This window comes from Artemia sp. Qi Xiang Cuo, chromosome 2 (genome assembly GCF_049724085.1).
Source record: "Artemia sp. Qi Xiang Cuo chromosome 2, ASM4972408v1, whole genome shotgun sequence".
Classification (NCBI taxonomy): Eukaryota; Metazoa; Arthropoda; class Branchiopoda; order Anostraca; family Artemiidae; genus Artemia; species Artemia sp. Qi Xiang Cuo.
The window spans coordinates 6,852,656-6,867,469 of NC_142795.1; the positions used below are offsets into that span (position 1 = coordinate 6,852,656).

The following is a 14,814-nucleotide window of genomic DNA, read 5'->3' on the forward strand; positions in this document are numbered from 1 at the left end:
GTAAAGAAGGACGTGCCATAGACCTTCTCTCCATATCCGATCAAAAGCTTGTTTAAAGTCTATGAAAAGGTGGTAGATGCTGCTGCCAAGTTCGCTATACTTTTCCATGATCTGCTGAACAGTGAATATCTGATCAATTGTTGATCTATTAGGTTGGAAGCCGGCTTGGTATTCCAGAATGACCAGTGAAGAAATGGCTCGTATAAGCCCGAGCATGACTCTTGTGAGGATTTTTGCTGCATGGCTGGTAAGACTTATTGGGTGGTAGTTGTCGCAGACAGCTTTAGGGCGTTTCTTATGCAGGGGGATTATCGTGGCTTCGCACCAGGGTGAGGGGAAGTGATATTTTTCCCAAGCAGCTGTGGCAATGTTTTGGTAAAGGTCAAGGAGTGGTTTGCAGTTTACTTTCAGTAGTTCGGGCTGGATTCCATCGGGGCCGGCAGCTTTGCTTGTTCTCAAGTCTCTGATAGCTGTTTCTATTTCAGAGTGAAGAGGGGGAGGGGACTTGGATCTGTAGAGGATATGGGGAAAGTGTCGAGAATTGTTGGGTCTGGGTGGCTGTCCAGATTCAGTTTATTTTTAAAATGGTTTTTCCATCGAGAGCGGATTCCGTCTGTGGATTGTATTTGGTTTCCATGTTCGTCGAGAAGGGAACACACTTTGATGTCCTTCTTTTTGGACAATTCCCGGACTCTTCTATACATGTAGTGGGGGGTCTCCTTTCTTGAAGGCCGATTCACATTGATCACACGTTTCTTTAATAAAAGCACGATGAGCACGTCTGATGGTTTTCTCAACAGCTCGTTTGAGTTGCTTGTATCGGTCCCAACTTTCTTTATCTTGCTTGTTCGTGAGTTGGCGCTTTTCGTCGCAGAGGGAGATGATCTCGTCTGTTTCTGAATGTTTTTTTGGGTACCCAGTGTGGAATGAGCGACGTCACATATGATATTTGTGCTGCTAGTCACCAGGTTGTCAATATCTTCCTTAGACAGGATAGATGGAGAGCTCGACGTGAGCTCCGAAATTTTTTCGGATAGAATGGTGATATAGGTCATACGTGTGTTCTCGTCTTTCAGTAGATCTACTCGAAATTTGGGGGTTTTCTTAGACAACTTTGATGCTGTTTTATGTCTTGTTTTGAACCTAGCCTCTTTTATTACCTCAAGCCTCAAAAAGGGAATTTTTTGTGCCCAAACTGTATGAAATTTTATTGAGCGGTCCTTCAGATACGAAATTACAATTGAATTCAACCCCCCCCCCCAAAAAAAAAAAAATCATACTTTTGGAGGAATAATTTTTGAAAACATTTGCATTATGTAATCTCAAGGGTGTGAAAGCTGCTAAATTGCTATAGAAACCGCGATTTTTAACATTTGTTTTTAAAAGTTGAAGCTTTATAAAAGAGTGGAAGTAAAAGAGGGAAGGTGAAGAGGAGAGGTAGCTTCCCAAACATTTAGGATAATGCTTTTTTATTGTTTAAAGTAAATATAGCTAAATACAAAATTATCTTAAAACGAAATGGAACTTACAATGTATATCCTATATATAAATTTGACTAAGTAACTTTCTTGTCACAATTTTCCTGCAATGATAGAACTCATTTAGTTGTATTTATTTCAAGTAATGCATTTTTTTTTCTAAGAGAATCGCTAACTTTAGAAACCAGATATTGCCAACTGGCTATATTTGTTGCGCTCTAAAGGTTTTGCTGAGAAGCACAGGCCAATTTTTATGGCAAAGAAGGGGGGACATGCATGTGACAGTGCCCTCCATAAACAGGATAATTTCTATTCACTTTAAACTTCAAAGCATGATTTAAATTTATTTAAAAGTTTTTTTTTGTCAAATGGAAGACTAATGATCAAAAATCAAATTTAGCTAATGGAACGGATGTTAATCGGCTTCATCTGCAGGCCACAAGTTTCAACACGCACAAAAAGTACACGACATGAAATAAGTACACCCGATCATAAACGGAAACAGCAAGCTATAGGCGGGGCGCTAGGCCTTGATAGGCTCCCCATGGATCAGGGGTACTTCCTTGTTAGCTAGTACACACTTAAGAATTTGGATCGCGAACATCAGAAAATAACCCGCTTTTACGGTCTGTATACCAGACAATTAGCTTAGGCTCAGTTGAAATATACGTCGTAGGTATATTTTCATTCAATATTTAATATATAAAGATAGTATTTTGATGGGTTAGGTTAGGTTAGGTATTTAATATGATCATAAAACACCCGGGGTACACCCCGATCATAAACGGAAACAGCAAGCTATAGGCGGGGCGCTAGGCCTTGATAGGCTCCCCATGGGTCAATCAGGGGTACTTCCTTGTTAGCTAGTACACACTTGAGAATTTGGATCGCGAAGATCAGAAAATAACCTGCTTTTACGGTCTGTATACCAGACAATTAGCTTAGGCTCAGTTGAAATATACGTCGTAGGTATATTTTCATTCAATATTTAATATATAAAGATAGTATTTTGATGGGTTAAGTTAGGTATTTAATATGATGCGTTCTATGCGGTCCCCCTTCCATAATTCTTTGTTGTGATTATTTTTGACATGTGACATGTTGACATGTTGACATGTGACATGTTGTGAATATTTGTCTTTGTTTCTAAAATTTGATTTAATCTATTCCTATGTTATGTTTAAATAGGCTAATTAATTTAAACTACATTAATTTCGTTAACGGTTTTAATTAATAAAAGGCTTAATTAAAGGATTTCCCTAATTTTGTTACTAAACTATTATATTTTCATCATATTTTGGTGTATATCATTACGATTACCCTAACTTCAATTCTTGAGTGTGTACTAGCTAACAAGGAAGTACCCAATCAGGTCCTCAGACAAAATTTCACTTTTATTTTAAATGTCACATGTTTTGGGTGTCATGCAACATAGGTGTACTATACAACTTTGACCTTGCAAGAGAAAATGTAGAAACACAAAGAGCTATAAGTTAACAAATATATTTAAGTTATGATCAACAAAAACAGGATCGTCGCATTGTTCGCAATGTGAAACTGGAAACACTAGTCACTAAGAGTAAAAAACAAATCATCTGATCATGATTAGCCATATTGGTATCCTACACGGTGGCGAACTCCCCACTTGAAGTTAGCTTTTGGGTCAGTTTTGACAAAGGTATAAACTGGTCCAACTCTTCCATATCCTTTTCCGTAACCTCCTCCAACACCGTAACCCGCACTCTTTCCGTAGGCCTCATCTCGCCGAACTCTTGAGTGAACGTCTTCTGCAACTGTAAATAAATTTGAATAACGTGCTTTGTTTTACTGTTCAGCAGAAGTACAGTTAAAATCAAACAAAGATGACCAGATGTGAAAATTTAGACTTTTTTCTTTAATTTAAGATAACTTAGTTTAACATGAAACCCTTGAAGTGGAGATGATCCTTTCTGATGACGAATCTGGAACATCTTCTTTGTCGTCAAACCGTTTCTGGCAATACATTGTAAATTAAATGACCTTCTCCTTCTGCAACTGAAGTTCTTTAAAAGCATGCCCGTAAAGGAGTACATTCATTCTCCAATTTGGTGAGAATTTAGAGTTAAAAATTTATAAAATGCACGTTGTTTTCTCTAAAGTGCAAGTTCAACTTGAGCATATAAAATAGGGGGATTATGGAGGTCCTAGCTGAGTGGATTGGTGCACTGGAATTAGGATTGTATGTCCGAGAGGCCGAGGGTTCGAATCCTAGTGTATCCAATTATTTGGTTTAGGACGGGGGTCAGTGGCGTGACTCTGTAAGCTCAGCCAGGGTTGACCCAGCCCTAAATGGGTAACTGGAGATTTCTGGGGAAGGTAAACAGGAAAGGTGTGCGAAAGCGGAGATCAGCACCGTCGGTAGGGACTGTAAAGTCTAATGCCTATTCTTTAATCTTTTTTTAAGGAGGTGGCACGGCCTCAAATCTAGAATAACTTCTGTTTTTTTTTAAGTTTCAAAGTTAAAATCATTCTTTACTTGCCCGAGTAAATTTTTTTTTCATTGATTTACATGATATACAATGAAAGACCGAAGATTTGATTATGCTAAATATAAGAAAAAAAAGGTTTTTTTCCGGCAAAAATGAATGTTTTGTAACCAGGATGGGAGAAGATTGATCCGTGCTATTCTCTTTAATATCATTAATGTTCTTATCATAATTATGTTAATACGATAAAAACATTTAAGTTCTTGTATAGCATTACGTCAATTCTTTATTTATTCTTTTTTATTGAATTATTGTCGTCATTTCTTGTTTTGTCTTTCTGGTTTAGAATGATGAAAACGTAAGGTTGTTTTAGAGAGCTTATGAGAGAATCAGAGAGCGCCCCCAAATTCTAATTCTTGGGGTTGTTCATTTTTTAATTGATTTGAATAAAACCGTTCTTTTTGCTGTTGTACTAGCAGCAAGAAATTATACTAACAGACTGTTTTTCCGTTTAGTGCTTTAATACCTAAGTAACAGTAAAGACTTTATGTCCAAAAATATGAATCCCCTCGACAAGAACTCTAGAAACGATAAAAGCACACTTTTGTTGCAGTAGACTGCTCTTATTCTGAATATGGTACTAGAAATTACCGTTTCTTGTTATGAGGTACTTTGTTTGTTTTTTTTTGTGTAAGATTGAGTTGACGAAAATTGACTTATTTTATCTGACGCCATTGGCGAGAGACCCAAATTTTCTTTTCTGTATTCCTCAAATTTTGACAATAAAAACTGTTAAGATGGGTTCAGGAAATGTTTATTATTTCTAAATGGCATTTAACTTGGCGACTCTAAAAGTACACATCTTCCTATTTTTTTCACTATGGGCCATGGATCGCACCTTTACTAAGTTTCAGCTCCCCATGCAACCATGATTTCCTGACAATTCTTCATAAATTATCACTTTAGTTATAACATATTTCCAATATATCTAGCACAATCACATGCTATGGACACACGCAGACAGGAGGAGGATCTTGGTCATGGAACACCAAATTACAAATTTTTATGATTTTCACTAAGATAACAAAATCTAGGGAACTCAACTTAAGATTACCAAACTTATTTTAAGTCTTTTTCCCATACTCATTGTGTGGTTTACTGCAAAATTGAAGGTGTGCTTTTTTGTTTTTATATTTTTTACTTATGTTTTTGTGTTTTATATTATAATCACAAATGCACTTAAGACCAACCAAACCAAGTTCGGTGCTTGGCTGTTATAGCGCCAAGGTTATAGCGCCTATGTATATAGAAGCTAAGTAGAACCGGTTTATACGTTAGTTTCTTCCAGCTTAGCGTGCGACAAGACAAAGAGAAGTAACAGAACAGATGAAAAATATACAATTTGGGCTATATATTTGCATGTTTGGAGGGGGGAGTTGGGGTAAAGTATTTGGAAAGTATGAAGTTAAAAAACAATGCTTACTTCATAATATGCAGAATAATTTTACCTAACACATTTTGCATGAAGACTTGCTATACTCCCCGCCCCCCCCCCCCTAAGGTGTAAATATATAGCCCAAATTTGTTTCTAAAGTATTATATTCCACTATTCTCGTTCAATACAGATCACAAACTAAATAAATTTCATTCAATACAGATTGCAAACTCAATGAAAATCGGTTATATTTAGCTTCTATGTACATAGGCGCTATAACAGAGAAGTTCCCAAACTTTTTTTTTTTTTTTTTTTTTTAAGACCCCAAACCTATTTAAGTATCTTTTTGAATAAGCTAGAGTGTTTATTCTAATAAGCAAATGTTTTCAACTACTTTTTAGATATTGCAATGCAGCAATTTACCATAATATTTCTGTTTCAACCCGGCACTATCTCACCAAATAATCTTCATTAAAAACGAAAGAAAGAAGGAATTATATGGACAAGGTTAGTTGAAAGATTGCTTGTATTCATTCCTAATTCATCCCACTGTTAAAGGCAATAAAGACTTAAAGACTTAAGAGATAACAAGTATGGATTACATTGGAAATTTAAGGATAATCCAGGGTAAAGTTCTATCTGTAATATGCTTATGCTGTTAAAATGTTCACTTATTTATTAGTAGTTCCTATTGTTTTCTTTTTGCAAGAAATGTCAGATTATATATTAATTTTTAGTGTAAATCACAACCATTTAAGCATCAAATTAAGTCACATTATATTTTCATCTATGGAAACAGAATTAATAACATTCCAATTGTATGAAAATTATATTGAATTATGGTAAATATTATTCTTTAAACAACGGTATAAATAATTAGAATTAAAACCTCTATTTAGGGAAACCTTTCTCAAGCTTCAATCATAAGAAAAATTTAGATAAGGTACTTTAGTCGAATATGATTGCAATCTTTTTTCTATATTTTTATTTAATTATTTAATTTCTATTTTAACTAAATTTAAATGCTAAACACGTAAACAGTCGCTAAAGTGTAGGCTGAGTTCAGTATTCTATATCAATCTGTATTCCCTTGTACATAGCATATAAAATGAAATAACAAACTTACCATCAACATCTCCATCATCTAAAATATACATCCTTGGGTAAGCACTAGCAAGCGCTGCTAAGCAAAGGATTACTGCAACAACAATCTGGAAAAACACTCAGGTATTAGGCTGTTTTTCTAAGAATAAGTGTTAAAAAAAGGTTTTGAATTAAATCACAGGGTTTAAGGGGGGAGGGGTGGCTCACATAAAGAACATTTTATCTTTGAAGAGATTTTAGGCGGCAAAAAATACTCCTTGACAGCTTTACCTAATTATATAAAGAAGATATGTGTCATCAGCATAGGTGTAACCAGAGGAAGGGATTGGAACCCACCCGTTAGACCAATTTTTTCCTGTGTTGCATTGTTTGTTGACAATTTCAAATATTTTACACCATTGCTTTGCTAATATGATGTTATCGAACGCGATTTGTTAAAATACGATATTTTTCTTCATAAATTTCCTCATTAATGACTAATAGTGTGATATGAAGGGCAACATTGAGATTATAAATGTATTACATTGGGGACCCAATTAATTCCAAATAGTTTAGTTAAATTAATTCTAAGACAAACTTCAAAAGTTTGCAATGGAGCGCAGAACGATCCTTTAAGTTACCGTATCACCTGAAAGATTCTTGACACATGACTCGCTGTGCATGGTCTCAATATCGGATATTTGTCTTATATTTCCAACAATGTAAGTAGACACCTGCCTGAGCTTCAGAAAAGACCACATCATACGCTTCTACTGTTCAAATATTAGGTCATAAAAACATTTCTGGATTCAAAATTTTGCTGAAATTCGGCATCTTCAGTTCGAGGGAAAAGTCTTTAATTTCAGACCAAAGGTCCTGATAAACCATTGAAAAATCATAAGTGCTACAACAATACTCTGGTTCTGATTGTTGATTTTTATAGGGCAGCCCCCAAAAAAGGCACTTCCAAAAGCCCTGATGCCCCTTCCTGATTCTTAGATTTTGTTATTCAAAATTATGCGTGTATTCACCTGAACACAGCTTAAAAAGCCATTAGCTTGTTGTTTTATTTGGGGAGGGGGTCGTTTTGTAGGCATATTTTACATTAATGGACAATATTATCTGAATAGAACGTCTTTTGTACAGTATTCAGAATCATTGCAATATCATGCACTATCACATAATTATCATGCACATAATCACAAATCATATCACATAATTTTTGTTGGTCTTTAAGTGCATTTGAAGGTTAAATCATTCACATGAAATTTTTTTTTTTCAAAATTAAGGCTCTAAAGTATAGTCAGCCAAAGGGTACACATCCAACCCATAACCCACCAAAATATTGCCATGAACCACCAGTGGGGCTTATGCCCCACGTTGAGAATCACGTTTTAAGGGCATAATGGGAAGGATATATTATTGATGTACTAGAAGCAAAGAAATATTTTGATGATGATGTGTCCATAAACGGGCATTTTAACAGTTATTAAACAATTCAACTGGAATAGATGAATTACATTCCACTAACAGTAGTAGATGTGAAGAAAATTTTATTTAAAGGCACTTTAAAAATTATAAATTCGTGTAAGAAAGGGCAAAATTAATTTTGCGTCGTGATGGAGACTTACCAAGAAAAGATTTAAAACTCCTTCCGGCAACCCCCTTCTCAGCCAAAGCAAAAAATGCTTTTTGAAACTATTGAATATTAACTATTCTTTATTCGTTTACCAAACAGCAAACACTGATGAGAGATAATTAGGGCTGTATTACGGCCATCTCCCTACACCCGTGATAATAGTAACATTTATCGGTTCTTTTGTTTTGTGCCATAATTTATTTTGCATTTTTACTTTAACTTCCAGAGAGGCTGGGTACTCTGTACAGTGTTAGTTAAAAATAATATTAAACAATTTTTTCTAATTTCCTTTCAATTTAAAAAAAAAAACGACTGCTAACTACTTGACGTAGTTTTTTGATCACTGACAATTGTAAATCCACTTTTTGACCACAAAACTGATTTCTGCATGTGTCAATATTCTATGTGCCTTCCAATATATACGGTTCTTTACTACGCGTCTTTAAATGTATACGGTGCTGTAAATAACTGCGGTGGCATGTTTGATTTTCCTGCGCTTCATTAAATGTATACGGTGCTGTAAATAAATACGGTGGCATTTTTGATTTTTCTGCGCTTTTTAGGTGTTTAAATATTTTCACTTAAAATTGGTGTCTATAAAATAAATGTAAAATAGTTTAATTTCCGTGGTTTTATTATCTTTATTAAAACATGTTCTAGCCGAAATTTTGCTACAACGACACCACAACTACAACTAAGCAAGTTTAAATAGCTTCGCTTTTAAATATCTGGTGGTGTTTAAAGCTTAGACTGATGGCGAAAGGACATTCTGTAGTGCGTTAATAGAGAAGCAAGTGCATCAGAATAAAAAGGTGAAGATTGTAAATTAGTGGGAAAAGAATCCTTAGCAAGGAGCAGAAAAGGAAATAAACATTTAAAAAAGAAACAAGTTACCTTTTATCATCATACCTTAATCACAAAATATTACGTTTATTATTGTATGGTTTTTTAAAATAATTGATTCAAGTGTTTTTGTCACAAAAGAAAGACATTGCTAAGGAAACTTTTCCTCTTAAGGTTTACCTACAACAGGGCTCAATCATTTTGTGTTCCATAGACCCCCTTGTCAGTCAGATGAAGACTCTACGCCCCTTATATGAATAAAATATTCGGCTCAAAATACAAAGGATGAATTAAGTGTCTAAAATATAAAAAAAGATATAAAAATGAAGCTCAATAATAATTGTGCTATCTGAAGAATATTTGCGCTATCTGAGTGCTTTGAAAGAACAATAAAAAAATGAAAAACCCCACATGTGAATACACACTGAAATAAATTCAAATTGAATGTTGTAAGTATCATATGTTAATTCAAACGCATAGAATAATTGATAATAAAATAAAGTTATGCACAAAAATTAACTAAACTAAAACCATCCACTTTCCTTAGTCCAAGCTAATTTTAAGTTCTTACTTTTTTCGTCGGTTGGGTTAGAACAGCATAAAATATTGCATGAAATAAAAATACTCATAGAAAGGAAATAATAATAAAATAAAAAGAAATCATAAAATAAATAGAGTTTTACTACTCACAAGTTTGATTGACACCATCTTATTCTCAAATCTCTGTTTTTAAATCCAGTTTGTGGTACGAAAAGTTTGGATGAGACTGATGTCAAGTCGTGTCTTACATGGCTTTATATTTACTTTCTCAATAATTGATCTCACAAGTGAAAAACATATGGCGCTATTACGGCAAGGTGCTTATTAGCAGAGAAAACGTGTATTGTTTTGTTCAGTTATATATCAGCATTAATATAGACCTACCTTAAGAACAGCGGTATCACCTAAACAGGCAAGTATTTGTGACAGAAATTTCACCCTTGATCCAAGAGATGTTGTAAGATTAAAACTGCGGAGTTTTGCGGAACAAAACCGTTCAAAATGCGCAAAATTTGGTCAACATTTTTAAAAGAAATCCAAACTTAATTTTGTACTCCTGAAGGATTAAAATTTTTCTTATATTGAAATTTACTTTTAACTGTTGTGATAATAAAGGATGAGTTAGTAGCAAAAGGGGTTCGGTAAAAAAAAGAAAAGAAAAAAAAGACAAAGTTGATTTCAATGCAGCAAAGTGTATTTATGACAAGTACTATCAGTTTATAGTGCTAAGGCATCAATTTAATACTCGATTGAGATAGAAAACACATATAAAAACCAAATATTGGTATGTATATAGACATCGACATTGGTACGGAGGCAGACCCAGGTTTACCAATAGGCCCACTAGGCCCGGGCCTAGGGGCGTACAATGGCAGGGGACGTAATAAGCTATCACTGAATGATTTTTTATTAACAAAAACAGGACTGATGTAATTTATCGTCAGAGTGTTAGGTGCACTCCGCCGCCACGCTCCCTATGCACAAATAAGTGATTTTAAAAAACAGGAATTCCGTGGTTACTTATAAACTGTCAGATTTCTCTCAAGAGTGGCAGCTGAGAGTTCGGTATCACTTCTCTCTTTCATTACTTTCTGATCATCGGTTGCGTTCTATTCAGTTCTTCCACTATCACCGAATTTTTGAGGATTTTGTGGCCATTTGGCCATTCGTGGCCAAAATCTAATTTGTGGCCATTTGGTGTTTTCTACGAACAGATCATTATCTTGTAGTTTTTTGCTTAACCTGAGTTTGTCTGTATTTAGCTGGTGCACACAAAACTCACCAAGAGCCTCGCAAGGACTGCTATCCAAGATCCAAAAGACAAAAGTTGATTAAGGGGTTCTAAAACTGGTTAGGTCACGTTTCAGCTAAGTGGAAATCATTGTTCTGTAAGTAAAATTTTCAAGCAAAAGATAGAAAATCTTAGAAAAACGTTAGAACTGTTTTAATAACCTTCCCAGTTCATAAAACTATATTGGGCTTCTTCATACAAGCAGGTGAAAATAAAGATGGAGTCTTTCAAAATTTGGCTGTAGTAAAACTGATGAAATGTTCGCTACTCTACAAGCGTTTACTTCAATAAGAAATTGGGATTTTAGCCTTTATAATTGTAAGTACTCCTCCCCTAAAGATTTTTGAAGATAAAAAAAGTATACTAAAAAGAAAACTTTTTTTCAACCCCCTCTATTCACTGCGATCAGCCGATGAGGCGTTTGACCATCACTTACTCAGGTGTTAGGGCTATTGGTCTTCGTACGCATGTGATACATTCTAGAGTTCAAAGAGTTTAAGGTGGAGATAATGCTGTTCTTTTCTGTGATAATTTCTGTTCATAATAAGTTGACTTGAATAGCCATTTTAATTTATACTAATTTTTGGATTTCTCCGTTAATCCATCGCAGCATCTGTTGTCTTTATATTTCATGTAATTATTTATTTAGTTTCTGTTTTTGTGGAGGGATTCATTTATTCAATCATGGTATTTTTGTCGTTTTAAGTTTGTATTATTTGACTTTAGTTCTGCCAGTCTTAAGTTCTAATCAGGCTGATTAATTTTCTTTGATAATTTTTGCCTGGTTATGTATTTTAGCTTAATTTCTATATATTTTTTTAATTGACCTAAATTTGCTATTGATTAGTTGTCGGTATATTTGTAAGTTATTTTTCAGTTATTATATTCAAAAACTAAAATGTTGGATTGTAATTCGAAATTTTGGTGAAAATTGAACATTTAGTCAAACTTTCATAGTTTTCCACAATGGTTTTAAATGTTTTTATACGTAAAATTTACATTAATCAATACAATCAACAAATGTCAACAATGAAATTTCGTCCTTTTATTTTCTGTTTTAAAAGAGGTTTCCTTGGCCCTGTCTTTGTACCCCAAAATTTTCAAGTGGGTCAGCAAAAAAAGATTAATTTTTTTGCGCTAAGAATTGATTGAGTCATGCTTAGTCCAAAATTTGTTGCCATTAAGGTCCTCTTAACAAGAATTATATTTATGTTTTTATTAAAAATCCTGAATTTTCTATGATTTCTTTGCACAAATTTATGTGCAGAGCACTTGTAGTTCTTTTTTTGAGTAGCCAAGAGTTGGGAGTGAAATAAGCTCAGTTTTACGTTTGTTAGTAAATTCAAATTCCCACCGCCTGAGCTTGCGCTATTTTTGCAAGGATGGAGAGTTTTATATTTTTCATTTAAGCAAAGCTAATCTCAAGCAAATTCAAAGAATGAAAACATTTGACAATGTACGCAAAATTTTTACTATATGAGAGGCACCAGAAAATAGTGCGTACATTTTGATTTCACAAATCGGTACAACTTAATCTTTTGCAAATGTTTTTGTCTTCACCAAAACTCTCTTGGCCCTGTACGCATCAAACAGTTCGTGGTAACGAACTGTAAGTAAGGAGCGACCCGGCTCAATGGTAACCGAAACTCTAAAAAACGGGATTTTGATACCAATAGATACATCAAAAGAATCAGATTTTAATTCTGATTTCAAATATATAAGTTTCATTAAGTTTAATCTTACCCATCACAAGTTACGTGCCTGAGAAAATTTGGCTGATTTTCGAAAAAAGGGGGAAAGACCCCCTAAAAGTTATAGAACCTTAATGAAAATCACACCATCATAGTCAGCGTATCATAGAACCCTACTGTAGAGGTTTCAAGCTCCTATCTACAAAAATGTGGAATTTTCCATTTTTTGCCAGAAGAAAAAGATCACGGATGCGTGTTTATTTATTTGTTTGTTTATTTGTTTGTTTTTTTTGTTCCCCAGGGGTGATCGTATCGACCCAGTAGTCCTAGAATATCGTGGGAGGGCTCATTGGAACGGAAATTAAAAGTTTTAGTGCCCTTTTTAAGTGACCAAAAAAATTGGAGGGCAACTAGGCCTCCTCCCACTCTCATTTTTTTCCCAAAGTCACCCGATCAAAATTTTGAGATAGCCATTTTGTTCAGCATGGTCGAAAATATGATAAAAATGTCTTTTAGGATGACTTGATCCCCCAAAGTCCCCAGGGGGAGGGCTGAAAGTTATGAACTTTACTCAATGTTAACATATAGTATTGGTTATTGGGAAGTATACAGACTTTTTCAGAGGAGATTTTTTCTGGTAGGTGGGGGAAGGAGAGGGTCGGGGGCTATATGGAAGGATCTTTCCATGAAGGAAGTTTTTATGGGGGAAGGGACATTGCTATGAAGGGGGCGCCGGATTTCCCAGCATTATTAAAGAAAAAGATCAGGAATTAAATAAAAAAAAACAAGTTTTTCAACTGATCAACTGATTGTGATTAAGAGGTCATTTTTAAAGAACTGGAAAAAAAATTCGAACTATAGTTTAAAGAGCAGGGTATTGACTAGGGGCGAACCCCCTAATATACGTGTTAAAAATTTATGAATATAGAAGTTCGTTACGTAAGTTAATTCTAAGTTACGTATATTTATTACTAATAAAAACGTTCGTAAATAAAATTAAACAAGTTTCGAGAAAGCCATTTAACCAAATATAATATGCAAATTTTGTTTTAATTATTCATGTACGGTGAGCCAAAATCAAAACCTGCATTAATTCAAAAACGTTCAAAAATTAAATAAAAAAAACAAGTTTTTTTAACTGAAAGTAAGGAACGACGTTAAAACTTAAAACGAACAGAAATTATTCCGTATATGAAGGGGCTGTCCCCTCCTCAACGCCTCGCTCTTTACGCTAAAGTTTGACTTTCTCACAACTCTATTTTTTTAAACAATAAAAAAACTTTAGCGTAAAGAGCGAGGCGTTGAGGAGGGGACAGCCCCCTTCATATACGGAATAATTTCTGTTCGTTTTAAGTTTTAACGTCGTTCCTTACTTTCAGTTAAAAAAACTTGTTTTTTTTATTTAATCTAACTCATAAGACGGTTGGGAAAAGCCTATCTGTGGTTACCCAATATATACGTTTGGAAAAAAACTTAGCCTTTTTGAGACTCCTTTAGCCAAACACTTTTTTATTACATTAGGTTCTCCTTGACCTAGACAATTACATCTGTGGCTTTCTAACCGATCGCGGACAAAAAATTTTTTGGTTCATTTCAGAGGGGAAGGCCTCTAAAATCCTTCCCCTCCACTTAAAATGTGTAGTTCCCCTAGCCAAGGCCACGATCCTTAAGAGTCTCAAGAAAATCTGAGAGAAATACCTTTTTTGAGTTCATTTTCTGGAGGGGAAAGCTTGCCCCCATACAATTGTTCTTAGGCATTAGGGCTAATTTTGACCAGGGACTTTCGCATTCTAGTTTCAATATGTTCGGGGAATAAAAAAGTTTGTTTACCAATCTTTGGGTCCAATTTTTAAATTAGGGTCTGCTTGCGCCTGGAACTTACAATTAATAATTTAACGGTGTTGAAAAAAATTGCGCCAGTTTTAGTCCTTTTTAGGGGAATCAATATTTTCCTCTATTTCTTTTCCTTTCCATTGGGATCCTTTCGGTTCAAAGTCTTAAGAATATTAGCTATGAGCCAGTTAGAAATACGTTTCAACCCCTTTTGTTCCAATCAAACGACCTCCCTCCCAAGGTTTTTGTAAAAAGTTTTTCCAGGCGAACTGGTCGGGGGAAAAACAATGCAGAAATAAGAAATAATACATGGAAGATGTAGACCTAGGGCTTTTCATTAAGGCAATGCAAGAGCGTCGCCTCTGATAAGTTAGGCATATTTCAATATAAATCAGTTTATCTTTGAATTTTGGAGGTGTATAAAAAATTTGAGAAATAGAGCAAGCTCTTCTTTCTTGAACATTTCACTTAATTTTATGTTGACTTTGATTTGTTGAAGCGCTGTTGTATAACTCA

The 14,814-nt window shown here is 34.6% G+C and overlaps 1 long non-coding RNA gene across 1 annotated transcript; it reads right to left on the reverse strand.

Moving 5' to 3' along the window:
• Positions 1-2,965: 2,965 nt before the first annotated feature.
• On the reverse strand, positions 2,966-9,757 carry LOC148954851 (uncharacterized). Its single transcript, XR_016143710.1, has 3 exons — positions 9,634-9,757; positions 6,505-6,589; positions 2,966-3,271 (listed from the first exon to the last, which is right to left on the reverse strand). It is a non-coding gene; the product is annotated as an uncharacterized LOC148954851 (long non-coding RNA).
• Positions 9,758-14,814: the final 5,057 nt, after the last annotated feature.